The following is a 20,703-nucleotide window of genomic DNA, read 5'->3' as shown; positions in this document are numbered from 1 at the left end:
GACGCAAGTTACGCGTTCAGCCGAACGTTAATGCTGTTCGTAAAAAACCGAAACGTAAGGGATCCGCGGAACGGGGTAGCAGTCCCCCTCCCTCGGATGCCTCTGTCACCCCTGCTATGGACTGTGACGCTGGTGCGTAGGTGTAGGTGATTTGTTTTCTCGCTTTTCTCTCTATGGTTCAAGCATACACCTTTCTTACCTTAAATGTTAACCGTATTGAGTCCGACGTTCGCATTGCCTCTTTGCGGCAGTTTATTTACGACGCCTGTGCGGACGTAGTGTTTTTGCAGGAAGTGTTGTTTTCTGATCTCTCTCTACCTGGATTTCAAACTGTTTTTAATGTCGCGCCGGAATATTCAACAGGAACTGCTCTTTTCTTTCGAGAGGGCATTCCTATTACTGACATTGAATTCCTTGACTCTGGCCGTGGGATTGGTTGTCGTCTTTTTGATCTCCGCCTCGTTGTTTTGTATTCCCCCTCTGGTTCGGGTCACACTGTGGCTCGATCGCGCTTTTATAAAGAAGAGCTTATTTATCTTTTGCGCCAGAGTCCTCGGAGTCTCCTGCTCGGAGGCGATTTTAATTGTGTTTTACGCCCTGCAGACCAGTCCCCCAATTTTAATTATTGCCGTGATTTACATGACTTAGTTCGTGCGATGCATCTGCGTGATGTTTGGGAACACAAATATCCAACCCTGGTGAAATATACGTTTTTTACCGCGTCCTCATGCAGTAGACTCGACAGATTCTATTTATCTGATTTTTTATGTGATAAAATTCTTTCTGTCGATGTTATTCCTACTAGTTTTTCTGACCATTGTGCTTTTACTGCAACTGTAAATCTTAGTCGCCAATCTGCAAAACTTTATCGTTCCCAGTGGATGTTAAATGTTTCCCACCTTGCCGACAGTGCTATGGATGATGTTATAAGTGGCGTGTGGGAGCGATGTCTTCGCTCTGTCCCGCGATACCCCTCCTTGCTGGTTTGGTGGACTGCGTTTGCCAAGCCCAAGATTCGTCAGACTTTGATTTTCTACTGTGCTGCTAGGACGCGTGATTTCAAGAACACGTATGAATATTACTACTCTGTCCTGCGTGAACTATATGACGCGGCGGGTACCTCTCCACTGCGGATCCATGATGTTCGTCGTATTAAAGCCAAGCTCTTGAGCCTTAAACGACGACAGATGGATGGTCTGCGAGTTAAGTCGAAACCTCACTCTCTTGTTGAAGGTGAACTGACATCCTTGTACCACCTGCTACGGCATCAGACTCGTCGTCGTCGCTCCTTCATCTCTTCTCTTACGGTGGATGATGGGCGACAGCTTATTGCACAGGAGGAAATGGTTCGTGCTCTTCATCAGTATTACACTAGTCTATATTCTGCCGATGATTCTGGTGAGTCTCTTTCGGATGATGTCTTTGGGGATCTAACTGCGACGATCGCGCCTGACGCGAACGGCGAATTTCTCCGGGAGTTCCAGGTAGATGATGTTTTCGATTTTATTGCTCGCTCTCCGTCCAGTAAATCGCCGGGTCCAGACGGCCTGCCTAAAGAATTTTATCTCCGTTTTTGGCCTCTTTTGGGTGACATTTTTACGCAGATTTTAAATGAGATTGTCAGGGGGATGGATGTGCCTGCCGATTTTAAAGTAGGGAAAATTGTTTTAATCCCGAAGTCCTCTGGTCGTTTATCTGCTGCCAATCTTCGTCCGCTCACATTGCTGAATTTTGACTATAAGACAGCTGCTAGAGCGCTCAATAGCCGGTTGTCTTCTCTGCTTCGGGGTGTGATTGGTGCACATCAATGTTGTTTTCATGATAGATCTATTCTGACACCAGTAGCCGAATATCGGGATGTTGTCTCGGTTGCGGCGGTTACAAACGTACATTGTGCCTTTGCCTACCTTGATTTTTATAAGGCTTTTGATCACGTCAGTCATGTGTTTTTAGATCGTGTTTTAGGTACAATAGGTTTTAACGCTTCATCACGTGGTGTTCTTGGCAATTTGTATAGGGGAATAACAGCTCGGGTGTCAGTCAATGGGCAGCTGACGCCGCCCATTGCTATCCGCCGCGGAGTGCCTCAGGGTAGTCCGCTCTCTATGTCTTTATTCGTATTGTCCCTGGAACCGATGCTTCGGACTATTGCTCTCAAGCTTCAGGGTATGTCCCTCTCTGGTGGGAAGCTCTCTGTTAAGGCATATGCGGATGATGTCGTTGTTCTCCTCCGTCAACGTGATGATATCCCGTTGTTGAAAGGGGCGGTTGATGCATACTGTCGTGTCTCTGGAGCGCGTCTCAATCAGGGTAAATGTAAGTTCCTTGATATTCGAGGATTTCGCGATGCTGACGTCCCTTGGGCCACTTTTGTCGATCGCCATACGTCCTTGGGGATTATCATTGATCGGTGTCCTCTAAAAATGGCGGCTCTCAATTGGAAATCTGTCACCGAGAAGATACAGGGGGCTCTGATGGTCCATGAGCAGCGCTCTGCTACCATTTTGCAAAAAGTCAGAATTTTAGACACCTACGTTCTATGTAAAGCTTATTATGTTGCTCAGCTGTTCCCACTTCCCATGATGGTGGCGAAAAGGTTGCGCCAATTGTCTAGCAGGTTTATATGGAAGGGCCATCTATTCAAGTTACGTTACGAGGTAATGACGAAACCGCGTCTCTCCGGAGGCTTGGGCCTCTCTGACATTACTCGCAAGGCGTCTGCTTTGTACGTCCGCCGAACGACTCTAATTGTTACGCAAGAAGTGACTTCAATTACATCCAGGCTTTTTACTGTTGTGCGTCCGGAGAGCCTTGCTCCACCTGTCGATGTCGGACGCCTAAATTTTAAGTTGAAACACATTCGGGAATTTTACATTGCGGTGAGTTACCTCGGTGACGTCTTCTTGCGGCGACCGGTGCCAACGACCAAGGGCTTGATTGCCCGCTGGGAGGGGCTGGCCGGTCCCAATCCAATAGAACTGGCGTCTCCATCTGTGTCCTGGAGGAACGTCTGGAAGAACGTTAGTCTGCCGATCCACTCTATGGCCGTGGCGTCCACGTGGTATAGGGTAATAAATAATTTGGTTCCCACCAATGTACGACTGCACCGTGTTGGTCTTTCTGACACGGACACCTGTACTCGGTGTGGTCTCCTGGATACCCTTGAACATCGATTCACCTGCTGTGGGCACCTTGCTAATTGGCGTTGGCTCAGGAAACAACTTGCTTTTGTCACTAGGTCTGCTGAAGCCGCTTATACTATTGACATCATCGTCCGGCCCGATTCTTCCTTTTTTCCGCGGACGAAGCTCCATACCGTAATGTGGTTGATTGGCCATTTCGTACATTTTGTCAACAGTTGTCATGAAGAGGATGGACACCTAGCGTTTCGGCAGTACATGCTTACTGCTTACTGGCAGCGCTTGCGATTGCAATAAAAGAAAAAAAAAAAAAAAAAAAAAAAAAAAAAAAGGGGTATGATTCCTGCTTAGGGTGCAGGAGGTCCTGGGTTCAAATCCCGGACGAGCCCTAGCGTTTTGTGCAAACTGGTCGCACGTAGGTGGCTGAGTCAGCGCAAAAAGCTGCCCGTCAGTGTAAAGTGAATTTCATACTTGGTGTAAAGAAATGACCGTCTGGTCCGACATATGAAGGTGATTGCCAAGCTTTAGGTACAGAACGTGGCAAATGCTTGTCGGTATGTCTTGTTTAAAGTGATGAAAAAGTGTTTCTGCCCGGGATCGAACCGGGGACCTTCTGCGTGTTAGGCAGACGTGATAACCGCTACACCACGGAAGCTACTGCTTTTGTTCTTGCTTCTCAGAGAACTTGTAGCAAGGTTGCCATCGTAACTTAAAAATTCAGTAAATGCGGCACTTGCATGACGAAGGTACATGTAGCAGATCCACACACGACGTGGCTCACTCGAGTAGTATGCGACATAGGCAGGAAAATACTGTTCCCGCCCGGGATCGAACCGGGGACCTTCTGCGTGTGAAGCAGACGTGATAACCGCTACACTACGGAAACGACGGATACGCTCTGTCCATCCTTGTACACTCGAAGACGCCTCAGCCTTTCTCCCGTCCGCGCATGCACACACCATAGTTCATTTGACAGCCTGAAACCCATCGTAGCCGAGGGCTCAACAAGTATTCGGGGTGCTCGAGAGGGTGTATGTCGTAGCATCCCCAACGAGATAGCGGCGTTTCGCGCAGTCGTTATTGCAAGTCACATCAGCGAAAACAATCACCTCCTTAGCAGCAGGCAGTGCGCACCCGGCGGCAGGTGTAAAGAAATGACCGTCTGGTCCGACGTATGAAGGTGATTGCCAAGCTTTAGGTACAGAACGTGGCAAATGCTTGCCGGCATGTCTTGTTTAAAGTGATGAAAAAGTGTTTCCGCCCGGGATCGAACCGGGGACCTTCTGCGTGTTAGGCAGACGTGATAACCGCTACACCACGGAAACCACTGCTTTCGTTCTTGCTTCTCAGAGAACTTGTAGCAAGGTTGCCATCGTAACTTAAAAATTCAGTAAATGCGGCACTTGCATGACGAAGGTACATGTAGCAGATCCACACACGACGTGGCTCACTCGAGTAGTATGCGACATAGGCAGGAAAATACTGTTCCCGCCCGGGGACCTTCTGCGTGTGAAGCAGACGTGATAACCGCTACACTACGGAAACGACGGATACGCTCTGTCCATCCTTGTACACTCGAAGACGCCTCAGCCTTTCTCCCGTCCGCGCATGCACACACCATAGTTCATTTGACAGCCTGAAACCCATCGTAGCCGAGGGCTCAACAAGTATTCGGGGTGCTCGAGAGGGTGTATGTCGTAGCATCCCCAACGAGATAGCGGCGTTTCGCGCAGTCGTTATTGCAAGTCACATCAGCAAAAACAATCACCTCCTTAGCAGCAGGCAGTGCGCACCCGGCGGCAGCTCTACATGAAGATGCCAATAGCCCTGGAAGGCCGCCGACCGCGGGCCACGGCACCTCCGAGAACGGTGCTGCTCGTGACCCACGGTGTCGCCACACAGTCTGTCGAAGAACAGCACTGCCGGCAGAAAGCACCTTCCCCATCCCGCCAGCCGCACCAGATTCAAAGAGCACCCTGGACGACTTCGAGGGATGCAGTTTGCTGAAATAATTGGCGTTCACGCTGTCACAGGGCTCGTTGGTCTAGGGGTATGATTCCTGCTTAGGGTGCAGGAGGTCCCGGGTTCAAATCCCGGACGAGCCCTAGCGTTTTGTGCAAACTGGTCGCACGTAGGTGGCTGAGTCAGCGCAAAAAGCTGCCCGTCAGTGTAAAGTGAATTTCATACTTGGTGTAAAGAAATGACCGTCTGGTCCGACATATGAAGGTGATTGCCAAGCTTTAGGTACAGAACGTGGCAAATGCTTGTCGGTATGTCTTGTTTAAAGTGATGAAAAAGTGTTTCCGCCCGGGATCGAACCGTGGACCTTCTGCGTGTTAGGCAGACGTGATAACCGCTACACCACGGAAACTACTGCTTTCGTTCTTGCTTCTCAGAGAACTTGTAGCAAGGTTGCCATCGTAACTTAAAAATTCAGTAAATGCTGCACTTGCATGACGAAGGTACATGTAGCAGATCCACACGCGACGTGGCTCACTCGAGTAGTATGCGGCATAGGCAGGAAAATACTGTTCCCGCCCGGGATCGAACCGGGTACCTTCTGCGTGTGAAGCAGACGTGATAACCGCTACACTACGGAAACGACGGATACGCTCTGTCCATCCTTGTACACTCGAAGACGCCTCAGCCTTTCTCCCGTCCGCGCATGCACACACCATAGTTCATTTGACAGCCTGAAACCCATCGTAGCCGAGGGCTCAACAAGTATTCGGGGTGCTCGAGAGGGTGTATGTCGTAGCATCCCCAACGAGATAGCGGCGTTTCGCGCAGTCGTTATTGCAAGTCACATCAGCGAAAACAATCACCTCCTTAGCAGCAGGCAGTGCGCACCCGGCGGCAGGTGTAAAGAAATGACCGTCTGGTCCGACGTATGAAGGTGATTGCCAAGCTTTAGGTACAGAACGTGGCAAATGCTTGCCGGCATGTCTTGTTTAAAGTGATGAAAAAGTGTTTCCGCCCGGGATCGAACCGGGGACCTTCTGCGTGTTAGGCAGACGTGATAACCGCTACACCACGGAAACCACTGCTTTCGTTCTTGCTTCTCAGAGAACTTGTAGCAAGGTTGCCATCGTAACTTAAAAATTCAGTAAATGCGGCACTTGCATGACGAAGGTACATGTAGCAGATCCACACACGACGTGGCTCACTCGAGTAGTATGCGACATAGGCAGGAAAATAGTGTTCCCGCCCGGGGACCTTCTGCGTGTGAAGCAGACGTGATAACCGCTACACTACGGAAACGACGGATACGCTCTGTCCATCCTTGTACACTCGAAGACGCCTCAGCCTTTCTCCCGTCCGCGCATGCACACACCATAGTTCATTTGACAGCCTGAAACCCATCGTAGCCGAGGGCTCAACAAGTATTCGGGGTGCTCGAGAGGGTGTATGTCGTAGCATCCCCAACGAGATAGCGGCGTTTCGCGCAGTCGTTATTGCAAGTCACATCAGCAAAAACAATCACCTCCTTAGCAGCAGGCAGTGCGCACCCGGCGGCAGCTCTACATGAAGATGCCAATAGCCCTGGAAGGCCGCCGACCGCGGGCCACGGCACCTCCGAGAACGGTGCTGCCCGTGACCCACGGTGTCGCCACACAGTCTGTCGAAGAACAGCACTGCCGGCAGAAAGCACCTTCCCCATCCCGCCAGCCGCACCAGATTCAAAGAGCACCCTGGACGACTTCGAGGGATGCAGTTTGCTGAAATAATTGGCGTTCACGCTGTCACAGGGCTCGTTGGTCTAGGGGTACAAACACGTGGTTATCAGTGGTGTTTACAGTGAACTAGTGTGAGTGAAGTATGGCAGGTAGTCAGGTACTCAGTTACAAGTAACAACTGCAAAGGCGAGGCAACGTAACGTAATATGAACACACTATGCTTCATCGAGTGTATATCTGAACTGAAGTGAAAATATATTTCATATTCCTCAAAATCATGAGGCAAAATGTCGAGTCATCTGCTCCCGAAAGTGAGTGTCGTCGAAAGGGTGATGTTAAAAAGTACATGAAAAACAAATGGCGACAAGAAACCTTCAACAAGAAACTTAAAGTCGAGAAGTGGGAAGAGAAGAAACAGAAGACAGCGTTACGGAAGTACTATAAACAACTTCGAAAAGAAGATCCTGGGAAAAATTATTTCCATCCGGCCGACAAGCGTCGAAACCACCGAAGTAGCGAAGACAACGACCCGGGAGTCTCTTCACAAACAGCTAACAGGGACTCAAGTACTCTATCTCTAAAGAAGCATAAAGCAAGTGCCTTTAAACGAGCATTACAAACATTTGAGGAGAAACAAAGAGAAAAAGAGGCTAAGGTGAAAATGATAGAGCAACAGTTGATGCAGAAACAGGAAAGATTAAAACAGTACAAAAGTAAACGCACTGAAAATTTTAAAAAACTGTCCTTAAAAACTGCACGTGGTCAACCTGTTATGTCAGGTCGCATACAGATGCTTTTAAGTAAAATTGAAAAAGATGGATAATCTGTGTGTGAAAAATGTGGTTTTTTATTTCAGTGTTCTATTACTATTGTTGTGAAAAATCTTCTGAATACCGGAAGATATAATTCAGTAAAAAGACTGGTGCGTGTGTGCATGCGTGCGTGCACACTTTTCACACTTTTTCAGAAATTTTTTTCGCTTATGTTCATGTACTAAGTTAGCATAAGTTGTAAGATAGGCTGAAAATGTCTATATCTTAACCAATAATTTCAAAAAGCTGAAATACTGTATTTTGTATGTGCTGTTACTGGCAGTTGGAGTGATGGAGCACCATTTGAGGAAAAAAAGCACATTCTGTAAATAAAAAGTACCTTCTTGTTCAAAAAAAAAAAAAAAAAAAAAAAAAAAAAAAGGGGTATGATTCCTGCTTAGGGTGCAGGAGGTCCCGGGTTCAAATCCCGGACGAGCCCTAGCGTTTTGTGCAAACTGGTCGCACGTAGGTGGCTGAGTCAGCGCAAAAAGCTGCCCGTCAGTGTAAAGTGAATTTCATACTTGGTGTAAAGAAATGACCGTCTGGTCCGACATATGAAGGTGATTGCCAAGCTTTAGGTACAGAACGTGGCAAATGCTTGTCGGTATGTCTTGTTTAAAGTGATGAAAAAGTGTTTCCGCCCGGGATCGAACCGTGGACCTTCTGCGTGTTAGGCAGACGTGATAACCGCTACACCACGGAAACTACTGCTTTCGTTCTTGCTTCTCAGAGAACTTGTAGCAAGGTTGCCATCGTAACTTAAAAATTCAGTAAATGCGGCACTTGCATGACGAAGGTACATGTAGCAGATCCACACGCGACGTGGCTCACTCGAGTAGTATGCGACATAGGCAGGAAAATACTGTTCCCGCCCGGGATCGAACCGGGGACCTTCTGCGTGTGAAGCAGACGTGATAACCGCTACACTACGGAAACGACGGATACGCTCTGTCCATCCTTGTACACTCGAAGACGCCTCAGCCTTTCTCCCGTCCGCGCATGCACACACCATAGTTCATTTGACAGCCTGAAACCCATCGTAGCCGAGGGCTCAACAAGTATTCGGGGTGCTCGAGAGGGTGTATGTCGTAGCATCCCCAACGAGATAGCGGCGTTTCGCGCAGTCGTTATTGCAAGTCACATCAGCAAAAACAATCACCTCCTTAGCAGCAGGCAGTGCGCACCCGGCGGCAGCTCTACATGAAGATGCCAATAGCCCTGGAAGGCCGCCGACCGCGGGCCACGGCACCTCCGAGAACGGTGCTGCCCGTGACCCACGGTGTCGCCACACAGTCTGTCGAAGAACAGCACTGCCGGCAGAAAGCACCTTCCCCACCCCGCCAGCCGCACCAGATTCAAAGAGCACCCTGGACGACTTCGAGGGATGCAGTTTGCTGAAATAATTGGCTCGTTGGTCTAGGGGTATGATTCCTGCTTAGGGTGCAGGAGGTCCCGGGTTCAAATCCCGGACGAGCCCTAGCGTTTTGTGCAAACTGGTCGCACGTAGGTGGCTGAGTCAGCGCAAAAAGCTGCCCGTCAGTGTAAAGTGAATTTCATACTTGGTGTAAAGAAATGACCGTCTGGTCCGACATATGAAGGTGATTGCCAAGCTTTAGGTACAGAACGTGGCAAATGCTTGTCGGTATGTCTTGTTTAAAGTGATGAAAAAGTGTTTCTGCCCGGGATCGAACCGGGGACCTTCTGCGTGTTAGGCAGACGTGATAACCGCTACACCACGGAAACTACTGCTTTCGTTCTTGCTTCTCAGAGAACTTGTAGCAAGGTTGCCTACGTAACTTAAAAAATCAGTAAATGCGGCACTTGCATGACGAAGGTACATGTAGCAGATCCACACACGACGTGGCTCACTCGAGTAGTATGCGACATAGGCAGGAAAATACTGTTCCCGCCCGGGATCGAACCGGGGACCTTCTGCGTGTGAAGCAGACGTGATAACCGCTACACTACGGAAACGACGGATACGCTCTGTCCATCCTTGTACACTCGAAGACGCCTCAGCCTTTCTCCCGTCCGCGCATGCACACACCATAGTTCATTTGACAGCCTGAAACCCATCGTAGCCGAGGGCTCAACAAGTATTCGGGGTGCTCGAGAGGGTGTATGTCGTAGCATCCCCAACGAGATAGCGGCGTTTCGCGCAGTCGTTATTGCAAGTCACATCAGCAAAATCAATCACCTCCTTAGCAGCAGGCAGTGCGCACCCGGCGGCAGCTCTACATGAAGATGCCAATAGCCCTGGAAGGCCGCCGACCGCGGGCCACGGCACCTCCGAGAACGGTGCTGCCCGTGACCCACGGTGTCGCCACACAGTCTGTCGAAGAACAGCACTGCCGGCAGAAAGCACCTTCCCCATCCCGCCAGCCGCACCAGATTCAAAGAGCACCCTGGACGACTTCGATGGATGCAGTTTGCTGAAATAATTGGCTCGTTGGTCTAGGGGTATGATTCCTGCTTAGGGTGCAGGAGGTCCCGGGTTCAAATCCCGGACGAGCCCTAGCGTTTTGTGCAAACTGGTCGCACGTAGGTGGCTGAGTCAGCGCAAAAAGCTGCCCGTCAGTGTAAAGTGAATTTCATACTTGGTGTAAAGAAATGACCGTCTGGTCCGACATATGAAGGTGATTGCCAAGCTTTAGGTACAGAACGTGGCAAATGCTTGTCGGTATGTCTTGTTTAAAGTGATGAAAAAGTGTTTCTGCCCGGGATCGAACCGGGGACCTTCTGCGTGTTAGGCAGACGTGATAACCGCTACACCACGGAAACTACTGCTTTCGTTCTTGCTTCTCAGAGAACTTGTAGCAAGGTTGCCATCGTAACTTAAAAATTCAGTAAATGCGGCACTTGCATGACGAAGGTACATGTAGCAGATCCACACACGACGTGGCTCACTCGAGTAGTATGCGACATAGGCAGGAAAATACTGTTCCCGCCCGGGATCGAACCGGGGACCTTCTGCGTGTGAAGCAGACGTGATAACCGCTACACTACGGAAACGACGGATACGCTCTGTCCATCCTTGTACACTCGAAGACGCCTCAGCCTTTCTCCCGTCCGCGCATGCACACACCATAGTTCATTTGACAGCCTGAAACCCATCGTAGCCGAGGGCTCAACAAGTATTCGGGGTGCTCGAGAGGGTGTATGTCGTAGCATCCCCAACGAGATAGCGGCGTTTCGCGCAGTCGTTATTGCAAGTCACATCAGCAAAAACAATCACCTCCTTAGCAGCAGGCAGTGCGCACCCAGCGGCAGCTCTACATGAAGATGCCAATAGCCCTGGAAGGCCGCCGACCGCGGGCCACGGCACCTCCGAGAACGGTGCTGCCCGTGACCCACGGTGTCGCCACACAGTCTGTCGAAGAACAGCACTGCCGGCAGAAAGCACCTTCCCCATCCCGCCAGCCGCACCAGATTCAAAGAGCACCCTGGACGACTTCGAGGGATGCAGTTTGCTGAAATAATTGGCGTTCACGCTGTCACAGGGCTCGTTGGTCTAGGGGTATGATTCCTGCTTAGGGTGCAGGAGGTCCTGGGTTCAAATCCCGGACGAGCCCTAGCGTTTTGTGCAAACTGGTCGCACGTAGGTGGCTGAGTCAGCGCAAAAAGCTGCCCGTCAGTGTAAAGTGAATTTCATACTTGGTGTAAAGAAATGACCGTCTGGTCCGACATATGAAGGTGATTGCCAAGCTTTAGGTACAGAACGTGGCAAATGCTTGTCGGTATGTCTTGTTTAAAGTGATGAAAAAGTGTTTCTGCCCGGGATCGAACCGGGGACCTTCTGCGTGTTAGGCAGACGTGATAACCGCTACACCACGGAAGCTACTGCTTTCGTTCTTGCTTCTCAGAGAACTTGTAGCAAGGTTGCCATCGTAACTTAAAAATTCAGTAAATGCGGCACTTGCATGACGAAGGTACATGTAGCAGATCCACACACGACGTGGCTCACTCGAGTAGTATGCGACATAGGCAGGAAAATACTGTTCCCGCCCGGGATCGAACCGGGGACCTTCTGCGTGTGAAGCAGACGTGATAACCGCTACACTACGGAAACGACGGATACGCTCTGTCCATCCTTGTACACTCGAAGACGCCTCAGCCTTTCTCCCGTCCGCGCATGCACACACCATAGTTCATTTGACAGCCTGAAACCCATCGTAGCCGAGGGCTCAACAAGTATTCGGGGTGCTCGAGAGGGTGTATGTCGTAGCATCCCCAACGAGATAGCGGCGTTTCGCGCAGTCGTTATTGCAAGTCACATCAGCGAAAACAATCACCTCCTTAGCAGCAGGCAGTGCGCACCCGGCGGCAGGTGTAAAGAAATGACCGTCTGGTCCGACGTATGAAGGTGATTGCCAAGCTTTAGGTACAGAACGTGGCAAATGCTTGCCGGCATGTCTTGTTTAAAGTGATGAAAAAGTGTTTCCGCCCGGGAACCTTCTGCGTGTTAGGCAGACGTGATAACCGCTACACCACGGAAACCACTGCTTTCGTTCTTGCTTCTCAGAGAACTTGTAGCAAGGTTGCCATCGTAACTTAAAAATTCAGTAAATGCGGCACTTGCATGACGAAGGTACATGTAGCAGATCCACACACGACGTGGCTCACTCGAGTAGTATGCGACATAGGCAGGAAAATACTGTTCCCGCCCGGGGACCTTCTGCGTGTGAAGCAGACGTGATAACCGCTACACTACGGAAACGACGGATACGCTCTGTCCATCCTTGTACACTCGAAGACGCCTCAGCCTTTCTCCCGTCCGCGCATGCACACACCATAGTTCATTTGACAGCCTGAAACCCATCGTAGCCGAGGGCTCAACAAGTATTCGGGGTGCTCGAGAGGGTGTATGTCGTAGCATCCCCAACGAGATAGCGGCGTTTCGCGCAGTCGTTATTGCAAGTCACATCAGCAAAATCAATCACCTCCTTAGCAGCAGGCAGTGCGCACCCGGCGGCAGCTCTACATGAAGATGCCAATAGCCCTGGAAGGCCGCCGACCGCGGGCCACGGCACCTCCGAGAACGGTGCTGCCCGTGACCCACGGTGTCGCCACACAGTCTGTCGAAGAACAGCACTGCCGGCAGAAAGCACCTTCCCCATCCCGCCAGCCGCACCAGATTCAAAGAGCACCCTGGACGACTTCGATGGATGCAGTTTGCTGAAATAATTGGCTCGTTGGTCTAGGGGTATGATTCCTGCTTAGGGTGCAGGAGGTCCCGGGTTCAAATCCCGGACGAGCCCTAGCGTTTTGTGCAAACTGGTCGCACGTAGGTGGCTGAGTCAGCGCAAAAAGCTGCCCGTCAGTGTAAAGTGAATTTCATACTTGGTGTAAAGAAATGACCGTCTGGTCCGACATATGAAGGTGATTGCCAAGCTTTAGGTACAGAACGTGGCAAATGCTTGTCGGTATGTCTTGTTTAAAGTGATGAAAAAGTGTTTCTGCCCGGGATCGAACCGGGGACCTTCTGCGTGTTAGGCAGACGTGATAACCGCTACACCACGGAAACTACTGCTTTCGTTCTTGCTTCTCAGAGAACTTGTAGCAAGGTTGCCATCGTAACTTAAAAATTCAGTAAATGCGGCACTTGCATGACGAAGGTACATGTAGCAGATCCACACACGACGTGGCTCACTCGAGTAGTATGCGACATAGGCAGGAAAATACTGTTCCCGCCCGGGATCGAACCGGGGACCTTCTGCGTGTGAAGCAGACGTGATAACCGCTACACTACGGAAACGACGGATACGCTCTGTCCATCCTTGTACACTCGAAGACGCCTCAGCCTTTCTCCCGTCCGCGCATGCACACACCATAGTTCATTTGACAGCCTGAAACCCATCGTAGCCGAGGGCTCAACAAGTATTCGGGGTGCTCGAGAGGGTGTATGTCGTAGCATCCCCAACGAGATAGCGGCGTTTCGCGCAGTCGTTATTGCAAGTCACATCAGCAAAAACAATCACCTCCTTAGCAGCAGGCAGTGCGCACCCAGCGGCAGCTCTACATGAAGATGCCAATAGCCCTGGAAGGCCGCCGACCGCGGGCCACGGCACCTCCGAGAACGGTGCTGCCCGTGACCCACGGTGTCGCCACACAGTCTGTCGAAGAACAGCACTGCCGGCAGAAAGCACCTTCCCCATCCCGCCAGCCGCACCAGATTCAAAGAGCACCCTGGACGACTTCGAGGGATGCAGTTTGCTGAAATAATTGGCGTTCACGCTGTCACAGGGCTCGTTGGTCTAGGGGTATGATTCCTGCTTAGGGTGCAGGAGGTCCTGGGTTCAAATCCCGGACGAGCCCTAGCGTTTTGTGCAAACTGGTCGCACGTAGGTGGCTGAGTCAGCGCAAAAAGCTGCCCGTCAGTGTAAAGTGAATTTCATACTTGGTGTAAAGAAATGACCGTCTGGTCCGACATATGAAGGTGATTGCCAAGCTTTAGGTACAGAACGTGGCAAATGCTTGTCGGTATGTCTTGTTTAAAGTGATGAAAAAGTGTTTCTGCCCGGGATCGAACCGGGGACCTTCTGCGTGTTAGGCAGACGTGATAACCGCTACACCACGGAAGCTACTGCTTTCGTTCTTGCTTCTCAGAGAACTTGTAGCAAGGTTGCCATCGTAACTTAAAAATTCAGTAAATGCGGCACTTGCATGACGAAGGTACATGTAGCAGATCCACACACGACGTGGCTCACTCGAGTAGTATGCGACATAGGCAGGAAAATACTGTTCCCGCCCGGGATCGAACCGGGGACCTTCTGCGTGTGAAGCAGACGTGATAACCGCTACACTACGGAAACGACGGATACGCTCTGTCCATCCTTGTACACTCGAAGACGCCTCAGCCTTTCTCCCGTCCGCGCATGCACACACCATAGTTCATTTGACAGCCTGAAACCCATCGTAGCCGAGGGCTCAACAAGTATTCGGGGTGCTCGAGAGGGTGTATGTCGTAGCATCCCCAACGAGATAGCGGCGTTTCGCGCAGTCGTTATTGCAAGTCACATCAGCGAAAACAATCACCTCCTTAGCAGCAGGCAGTGCGCACCCGGCGGCAGGTGTAAAGAAATGACCGTCTGGTCCGACGTATGAAGGTGATTGCCAAGCTTTAGGTACAGAACGTGGCAAATGCTTGCCGGCATGTCTTGTTTAAAGTGATGAAAAAGTGTTTCCGCCCGGGAACCTTCTGCGTGTTAGGCAGACGTGATAACCGCTACACCACGGAAACCACTGCTTTCGTTCTTGCTTCTCAGAGAACTTGTAGCAAGGTTGCCATCGTAACTTAAAAATTCAGTAAATGCGGCACTTGCATGACGAAGGTACATGTAGCAGATCCACACACGACGTGGCTCACTCGAGTAGTATGCGACATAGGCAGGAAAATACTGTTCCCGCCCGGGGACCTTCTGCGTGTGAAGCAGACGTGATAACCGCTACACTACGGAAACGACGGATACGCTCTGTCCATCCTTGTACACTCGAAGACGCCTCAGCCTTTCTCCCGTCCGCGCATGCACACACCATAGTTCATTTGACAGCCTGAAACCCATCGTAGCCGAGGGCTCAACAAGTATTCGGGGTGCTCGAGAGGGTGTATGTCGTAGCATCCCCAACGAGATAGCGGCGTTTCGCGCAGTCGTTATTGCAAGTCACATCAGCAAAAACAATCACCTCCTTAGCAGCAGGCAGTGCGCACCCGGCGGCAGCTCTACATGAAGATGCCAATAGCCCTGGAAGGCCGCCGACCGCGGGCCACGGCACCTCCGAGAACGGTGCTGCTCGTGACCCACGGTGTCGCCACACAGTCTGTCGAAGAACAGCACTGCCGGCAGAAAGCACCTTCCCCATCCCGCCAGCCGCACCAGATTCAAAGAGCACCCTGGACGACTTCGAGGGATGCAGTTTGCTGAAATAATTGGCGTTCACGCTGTCACAGGGCTCGTTGGTCTAGGGGTATGATTCCTGCTTAGGGTGCAGGAGGTCCCGGGTTCAAATCCCGGACGAGCCCTAGCGTTTTGTGCAAACTGGTCGCACGTAGGTGGCTGAGTCAGCGCAAAAAGCTGCCCGTCAGTGTAAAGTGAATTTCATACTTGGTGTAAAGAAATGACCGTCTGGTCCGACATATGAAGGTGATTGCCAAGCTTTAGGTACAGAACGTGGCAAATGCTTGTCGGTATGTCTTGTTTAAAGTGATGAAAAAGTGTTTCCGCCCGGGATCGAACCGTGGACCTTCTGCGTGTTAGGCAGACGTGATAACCGCTACACCACGGAAACTACTGCTTTCGTTCTTGCTTCTCAGAGAACTTGTAGCAAGGTTGCCATCGTAACTTAAAAATTCAGTAAATGCTGCACTTGCATGACGAAGGTACATGTAGCAGATCCACACGCGACGTGGCTCACTCGAGTAGTATGCGGCATAGGCAGGAAAATACTGTTCCCGCCCGGGATCGAACCGGGTACCTTCTGCGTGTGAAGCAGACGTGATAACCGCTACACTACGGAAACGACGGATACGCTCTGTCCATCCTTGTACACTCGAAGACGCCTCAGCCTTTCTCCCGTCCGCGCATGCACACACCATAGTTCATTTGACAGCCTGAAACCCATCGTAGCCGAGGGCTCAACAAGTATTCGGGGTGCTCGAGAGGGTGTATGTCGTAGCATCCCCAACGAGATAGCGGCGTTTCGCGCAGTCGTTATTGCAAGTCACATCAGCGAAAACAATCACCTCCTTAGCAGCAGGCAGTGCGCACCCGGCGGCAGGTGTAAAGAAATGACCGTCTGGTCCGACGTATGAAGGTGATTGCCAAGCTTTAGGTACAGAACGTGGCAAATGCTTGCCGGCATGTCTTGTTTAAAGTGATGAAAAAGTGTTTCCGCCCGGGATCGAACCGGGGACCTTCTGCGTGTTAGGCAGACGTGATAACCGCTACACCACGGAAACCACTGCTTTCGTTCTTGCTTCTCAGAGAACTTGTAGCAAGGTTGCCATCGTAACTTAAAAATTCAGTAAATGCGGCACTTGCATGACGAAGGTACATGTAGCAGATCCACACACGACGTGGCTCACTCGAGTAGTATGCGACATAGGCAGGAAAATAGTGTTCCCGCCCGGGGACCTTCTGCGTGTGAAGCAGACGTGATAACCGCTACACTACGGAAACGACGGATACGCTCTGTCCATCCTTGTACACTCGAAGACGCCTCAGCCTTTCTCCCGTCCGCGCATGCACACACCATAGTTCATTTGACAGCCTGAAACCCATCGTAGCCGAGGGCTCAACAAGTATTCGGGGTGCTCGAGAGGGTGTATGTCGTAGCATCCCCAACGAGATAGCGGCGTTTCGCGCAGTCGTTATTGCAAGTCACATCAGCAAAAACAATCACCTCCTTAGCAGCAGGCAGTGCGCACCCGGCGGCAGCTCTACATGAAGATGCCAATAGCCCTGGAAGGCCGCCGACCGCGGGCCACGGCACCTCCGAGAACGGTGCTGCCCGTGACCCACGGTGTCGCCACACAGTCTGTCGAAGAACAGCACTGCCGGCAGAAAGCACCTTCCCCATCCCGCCAGCCGCACCAGATTCAAAGAGCACCCTGGACGACTTCGAGGGATGCAGTTTGCTGAAATAATTGGCGTTCACGCTGTCACAGGGCTCGTTGGTCTAGGGGTACAAACACGTGGTTATCAGTGGTGTTTACAGTGAACTAGTGTGAGTGAAGTATGGCAGGTAGTCAGGTACTCAGTTACAAGTAACAACTGCAAAGGCGAGGCAACGTAACGTAATATGAACACACTATGCTTCATCGAGTGTATATCTGAACTGAAGTGAAAATATATTTCATATTCCTCAAAATCATGAGGCAAAATGTCGAGTCATCTGCTCCCGAAAGTGAGTGTCGTCGAAAGGGTGATGTTAAAAAGTACATGAAAAACAAATGGCGACAAGAAACCTTCAACAAGAAACTTAAAGTCGAGAAGTGGGAAGAGAAGAAACAGAAGACAGCGTTACGGAAGTACTATAAACAACTTCGAAAAGAAGATCCTGGGAAAAATTATTTCCATCCGGCCGACAAGCGTCGAAACCACCGAAGTAGCGAAGACAACGACCCGGGAGTCTCTTCACAAACAGCTAACAGGGACTCAAGTACTCTATCTCTAAAGAAGCATAAAGCAAGTGCCTTTAAACGAGCATTACAAACATTTGAGGAGAAACAAAGAGAAAAAGAGGCTAAGGTGAAAATGATAGAGCAACAGTTGATGCAGAAACAGGAAAGATTAAAACAGTACAAAAGTAAACGCACTGAAAATTTTAAAAAACTGTCCTTAAAAACTGCACGTGGTCAACCTGTTATGTCAGGTCGCATACAGATGCTTTTAAGTAAAATTGAAAAAGATGGATAATCTGTGTGTGAAAAATGTGGTTTTTTATTTCAGTGTTCTATTACTATTGTTGTGAAAAATCTTCTGAATACCGGAAGATATAATTCAGTAAAAAGACTGGTGCGTGTGTGCATGCGTGCGTGCACACTTTTCACACTTTTTCAGAAATTTTTTTCGCTTATGTTCATGTACTAAGTTAGCATAAGTTGTAAGATAGGCTGAAAATGTCTATATCTTAACCAATAATTTCAAAAAGCTGAAATACTGTATTTTGTATGTGCTGTTACTGGCAGTTGGAGTGATGGAGCACCATTTGAGGAAAAAAAGCACATTCTGTAAATAAAAAGTACCTTCTTGTTCAAAAAAAAAAAAAAAAAAAAAAAAAAAAAAAGGGGTATGATTCCTGCTTAGGGTGCAGGAGGTCCCGGGTTCAAATCCCGGACGAGCCCTAGCGTTTTGTGCAAACTGGTCGCACGTAGGTGGCTGAGTCAGCGCAAAAAGCTGCCCGTCAGTGTAAAGTGAATTTCATACTTGGTGTAAAGAAATGACCGTCTGGTCCGACATATGAAGGTGATTGCCAAGCTTTAGGTACAGAACGTGGCAAATGCTTGTCGGTATGTCTTGTTTAAAGTGATGAAAAAGTGTTTCCGCCCGGGATCGAACCGTGGACCTTCTGCGTGTTAGGCAGACGTGATAACCGCTACACCACGGAAACTACTGCTTTCGTTCTTGCTTCTCAGAGAACTTGTAGCAAGGTTGCCATCGTAACTTAAAAATTCAGTAAATGCGGCACTTGCATGACGAAGGTACATGTAGCAGATCCACACGCGACGTGGCTCACTCGAGTAGTATGCGACATAGGCAGGAAAATACTGTTCCCGCCCGGGATCGAACCGGGGACCTTCTGCGTGTGAAGCAGACGTGATAACCGCTACACTACGGAAACGACGGATACGCTCTGTCCATCCTTGTACACTCGAAGACGCCTCAGCCTTTCTCCCGTCCGCGCATGCACACACCATAGTTCATTTGACAGCCTGAAACCCATCGTAGCCGAGGGCTCAACAAGTATTCGGGGTGCTCGAGAGGGTGTATGTCGTAGCATCCCCAACGAGATAGCGGCGTTTCGCGCAGTCGTTATTGCAAGTCACATCAGCAAAAACAATCACCTCCTTAGCAGCAGGCAGTGCGCACCCGGCGGCAGCTCTACATGAAGATGCCAATAGCCCTGGAAGGCCGCCGACCGCGGGCCACGGCACCTCCGAGAACGGTGCTGCCCGTGACCCACGGTGTCGCCACACAGTCTGTCGAAGAACAGCACTGCCGGCAGAAAGCACCTTCCCCACCCCGCCAGCCGCACCAGATTCAAAGAGCACCCTGGACGACTTCGATGGATGCAGTTTGCTGAAATAATTGGCTCGTTGGTCTAGGGGTATGATTCCTGCTTAGGGTGCAGGAGGTCCCGGGTTCAAATCCCGGACGAGCCCTAGCGTTTTGTGCAAACTGGTCGCACGTAGGTGGCTGAGTCAGCGCAAAAAGCTGCCCGTCAGTGTAAAGTGAATTTCATACTTGGTGTAAAGAAATGACCGTCTGGTCCGACATATGAAGGTGATTGCCAAGCTTTAGGTACAGAACGTGGCAAATGCTTGTCGGTATGTCTTGTTTAAAGTGATGAAAAAGTGTTTCTGCCCGGGATCGAACCGGGGACCTTCTGCGTGTTAGGCAGACGTGATAACCGCTACACCACGGAAACTACTGCTTTCGTTCTTGCTTCTCAGAGAACTTGTAGCAAGGTTGCCTACGTAACTTAAAAAATCAGTAAATGCGGCACTTGCATGACGAAGGTACATGTAGCAGATCCACACACGACGTGGCTCACTCGAGTAGTATGCGACATAGGCAGGAAAATACTGTTCCCGCCCGGGATCGAACCGGGGACCTTCTGCGTGTGAAGCAGACGTGATAACCGCTACACTACGGAAACGACGGATACGCTCTGTCCATCCTTGTACACTCGAAGACGCCTCAGCCTTTCTCCCGTCCGCGCATGCACACACCATAGTTCATTTGACAGCCTGAAACCCATCGTAGCCGAGGGCTCAACAAGTATTCGGGGTGCTCGAGAGGGTGTATGTCGTAGCATCCCCAACGAGATAGCGGCGTTTCGCGCAGTCGTTATTGCAAGTCACATCAGCAAAATCAATCACCTCCTTAGCAGCAGGCAGTGCGCACCCGGCGGCAGCTCTACATGAAGATGCCAATAGCCCTGGAAGGCCGCCGACCGCGGGCCACGGCACCTCCGAGAACGGTGCTGCCCGTGACCCACGGTGTCGCCACACAGTCTGTCGAAGAACAGCACTGCCGGCAGAAAGCACCTTCCCCATCCCGCCAGCCGCACCAGATTCAAAGAGCACCCTGGACGACTTCGAGGGATGCAGTTTGCTGAAATAATTGGCGTTCACGCTGTCACAGGGCTCGTTGGTCTAGGGGTATGATTCCTGCTTAGGGTGCAGGAGGTCCCGGGTTCAAATCCCGGACGAGCCCTAGCGTTTTGTGCAAACTGGTCGCACGTAGGTGGCTGAGTCAGCGCAAAAAGCTGCCCGTCAGTGTAAAGTGAATTTCATACTTGGTGTAAAGAAATGACCGTCTGGTCCGACATATGAAGGTGATTGCCAAGCTT

General features: G+C 50.6%; 34 non-coding genes across 34 annotated transcripts; 9 read left to right on the top strand and 25 right to left on the bottom strand.

Annotated features, from left to right (window-relative positions):
- Positions 1 to 3,722: 3,722 nt before the first annotated feature.
- Positions 3,723 to 3,795, bottom strand: Trnav-aac. Its single transcript has one exon. It is a non-coding gene; the product is annotated as a tRNA-Val (tRNA).
- A 158-nt stretch (positions 3,796 to 3,953) lies between these two features.
- Positions 3,954 to 4,026, bottom strand: Trnav-cac. Its single transcript has one exon. It is a non-coding gene; the product is annotated as a tRNA-Val (tRNA).
- A 366-nt stretch (positions 4,027 to 4,392) lies between these two features.
- On the bottom strand, positions 4,393 to 4,465 carry Trnav-aac. The gene has a single exon. It is a non-coding gene; the product is annotated as a tRNA-Val (tRNA).
- Positions 4,466 to 5,173: 708 nt separating this feature from the next.
- Positions 5,174 to 5,245, top strand: Trnap-agg. The gene has a single exon. It is a non-coding gene; the product is annotated as a tRNA-Pro (tRNA).
- A 193-nt stretch (positions 5,246 to 5,438) lies between these two features.
- Positions 5,439 to 5,511, bottom strand: Trnav-aac. Its single transcript has one exon. It is a non-coding gene; the product is annotated as a tRNA-Val (tRNA).
- A 158-nt stretch (positions 5,512 to 5,669) lies between these two features.
- Positions 5,670 to 5,742, bottom strand: Trnav-cac. The gene has a single exon. It is a non-coding gene; the product is annotated as a tRNA-Val (tRNA).
- Positions 5,743 to 6,108: 366 nt separating this feature from the next.
- Trnav-aac lies at positions 6,109 to 6,181 on the bottom strand. The gene has a single exon. It is a non-coding gene; the product is annotated as a tRNA-Val (tRNA).
- Positions 6,182 to 8,261: 2,080 nt separating this feature from the next.
- Trnav-aac lies at positions 8,262 to 8,334 on the bottom strand. The gene has a single exon. It is a non-coding gene; the product is annotated as a tRNA-Val (tRNA).
- A 158-nt stretch (positions 8,335 to 8,492) lies between these two features.
- On the bottom strand, positions 8,493 to 8,565 carry Trnav-cac. The gene has a single exon. It is a non-coding gene; the product is annotated as a tRNA-Val (tRNA).
- A 469-nt stretch (positions 8,566 to 9,034) lies between these two features.
- Trnap-agg lies at positions 9,035 to 9,106 on the top strand. Its single transcript has one exon. It is a non-coding gene; the product is annotated as a tRNA-Pro (tRNA).
- Positions 9,107 to 9,299: 193 nt separating this feature from the next.
- On the bottom strand, positions 9,300 to 9,372 carry Trnav-aac. Its single transcript has one exon. It is a non-coding gene; the product is annotated as a tRNA-Val (tRNA).
- Positions 9,373 to 9,530: 158 nt separating this feature from the next.
- Positions 9,531 to 9,603, bottom strand: Trnav-cac. Its single transcript has one exon. It is a non-coding gene; the product is annotated as a tRNA-Val (tRNA).
- Positions 9,604 to 10,072: 469 nt separating this feature from the next.
- On the top strand, positions 10,073 to 10,144 carry Trnap-agg. Its single transcript has one exon. It is a non-coding gene; the product is annotated as a tRNA-Pro (tRNA).
- Positions 10,145 to 10,337: 193 nt separating this feature from the next.
- On the bottom strand, positions 10,338 to 10,410 carry Trnav-aac. Its single transcript has one exon. It is a non-coding gene; the product is annotated as a tRNA-Val (tRNA).
- A 158-nt stretch (positions 10,411 to 10,568) lies between these two features.
- Trnav-cac lies at positions 10,569 to 10,641 on the bottom strand. Its single transcript has one exon. It is a non-coding gene; the product is annotated as a tRNA-Val (tRNA).
- A 488-nt stretch (positions 10,642 to 11,129) lies between these two features.
- On the top strand, positions 11,130 to 11,201 carry Trnap-agg. The gene has a single exon. It is a non-coding gene; the product is annotated as a tRNA-Pro (tRNA).
- A 193-nt stretch (positions 11,202 to 11,394) lies between these two features.
- Positions 11,395 to 11,467, bottom strand: Trnav-aac. The gene has a single exon. It is a non-coding gene; the product is annotated as a tRNA-Val (tRNA).
- Positions 11,468 to 11,625: 158 nt separating this feature from the next.
- Positions 11,626 to 11,698, bottom strand: Trnav-cac. Its single transcript has one exon. It is a non-coding gene; the product is annotated as a tRNA-Val (tRNA).
- Positions 11,699 to 12,815: 1,117 nt separating this feature from the next.
- Trnap-agg lies at positions 12,816 to 12,887 on the top strand. The gene has a single exon. It is a non-coding gene; the product is annotated as a tRNA-Pro (tRNA).
- A 193-nt stretch (positions 12,888 to 13,080) lies between these two features.
- Trnav-aac lies at positions 13,081 to 13,153 on the bottom strand. The gene has a single exon. It is a non-coding gene; the product is annotated as a tRNA-Val (tRNA).
- Positions 13,154 to 13,311: 158 nt separating this feature from the next.
- On the bottom strand, positions 13,312 to 13,384 carry Trnav-cac. The gene has a single exon. It is a non-coding gene; the product is annotated as a tRNA-Val (tRNA).
- Positions 13,385 to 13,872: 488 nt separating this feature from the next.
- On the top strand, positions 13,873 to 13,944 carry Trnap-agg. Its single transcript has one exon. It is a non-coding gene; the product is annotated as a tRNA-Pro (tRNA).
- A 193-nt stretch (positions 13,945 to 14,137) lies between these two features.
- Trnav-aac lies at positions 14,138 to 14,210 on the bottom strand. Its single transcript has one exon. It is a non-coding gene; the product is annotated as a tRNA-Val (tRNA).
- A 158-nt stretch (positions 14,211 to 14,368) lies between these two features.
- On the bottom strand, positions 14,369 to 14,441 carry Trnav-cac. Its single transcript has one exon. It is a non-coding gene; the product is annotated as a tRNA-Val (tRNA).
- A 1,136-nt stretch (positions 14,442 to 15,577) lies between these two features.
- Trnap-agg lies at positions 15,578 to 15,649 on the top strand. Its single transcript has one exon. It is a non-coding gene; the product is annotated as a tRNA-Pro (tRNA).
- Positions 15,650 to 15,842: 193 nt separating this feature from the next.
- On the bottom strand, positions 15,843 to 15,915 carry Trnav-aac. The gene has a single exon. It is a non-coding gene; the product is annotated as a tRNA-Val (tRNA).
- A 158-nt stretch (positions 15,916 to 16,073) lies between these two features.
- Positions 16,074 to 16,146, bottom strand: Trnav-cac. Its single transcript has one exon. It is a non-coding gene; the product is annotated as a tRNA-Val (tRNA).
- A 366-nt stretch (positions 16,147 to 16,512) lies between these two features.
- On the bottom strand, positions 16,513 to 16,585 carry Trnav-aac. The gene has a single exon. It is a non-coding gene; the product is annotated as a tRNA-Val (tRNA).
- A 2,080-nt stretch (positions 16,586 to 18,665) lies between these two features.
- Trnav-aac lies at positions 18,666 to 18,738 on the bottom strand. Its single transcript has one exon. It is a non-coding gene; the product is annotated as a tRNA-Val (tRNA).
- A 158-nt stretch (positions 18,739 to 18,896) lies between these two features.
- Positions 18,897 to 18,969, bottom strand: Trnav-cac. Its single transcript has one exon. It is a non-coding gene; the product is annotated as a tRNA-Val (tRNA).
- Positions 18,970 to 19,438: 469 nt separating this feature from the next.
- Trnap-agg lies at positions 19,439 to 19,510 on the top strand. Its single transcript has one exon. It is a non-coding gene; the product is annotated as a tRNA-Pro (tRNA).
- Positions 19,511 to 19,703: 193 nt separating this feature from the next.
- Trnav-aac lies at positions 19,704 to 19,776 on the bottom strand. Its single transcript has one exon. It is a non-coding gene; the product is annotated as a tRNA-Val (tRNA).
- Positions 19,777 to 19,934: 158 nt separating this feature from the next.
- Positions 19,935 to 20,007, bottom strand: Trnav-cac. Its single transcript has one exon. It is a non-coding gene; the product is annotated as a tRNA-Val (tRNA).
- A 488-nt stretch (positions 20,008 to 20,495) lies between these two features.
- On the top strand, positions 20,496 to 20,567 carry Trnap-agg. The gene has a single exon. It is a non-coding gene; the product is annotated as a tRNA-Pro (tRNA).
- The last annotated feature ends 136 nt before the right edge of the window (positions 20,568 to 20,703 follow it).

This window comes from Schistocerca piceifrons, unplaced genomic scaffold (genome assembly GCF_021461385.2).
Source record: "Schistocerca piceifrons isolate TAMUIC-IGC-003096 unplaced genomic scaffold, iqSchPice1.1 HiC_scaffold_538, whole genome shotgun sequence".
Lineage (NCBI taxonomy): Eukaryota > Metazoa > Arthropoda > Insecta > Orthoptera > Acrididae > Schistocerca > Schistocerca piceifrons.
This window is presented reverse-complemented; position numbering and strand designations above follow the sequence as displayed.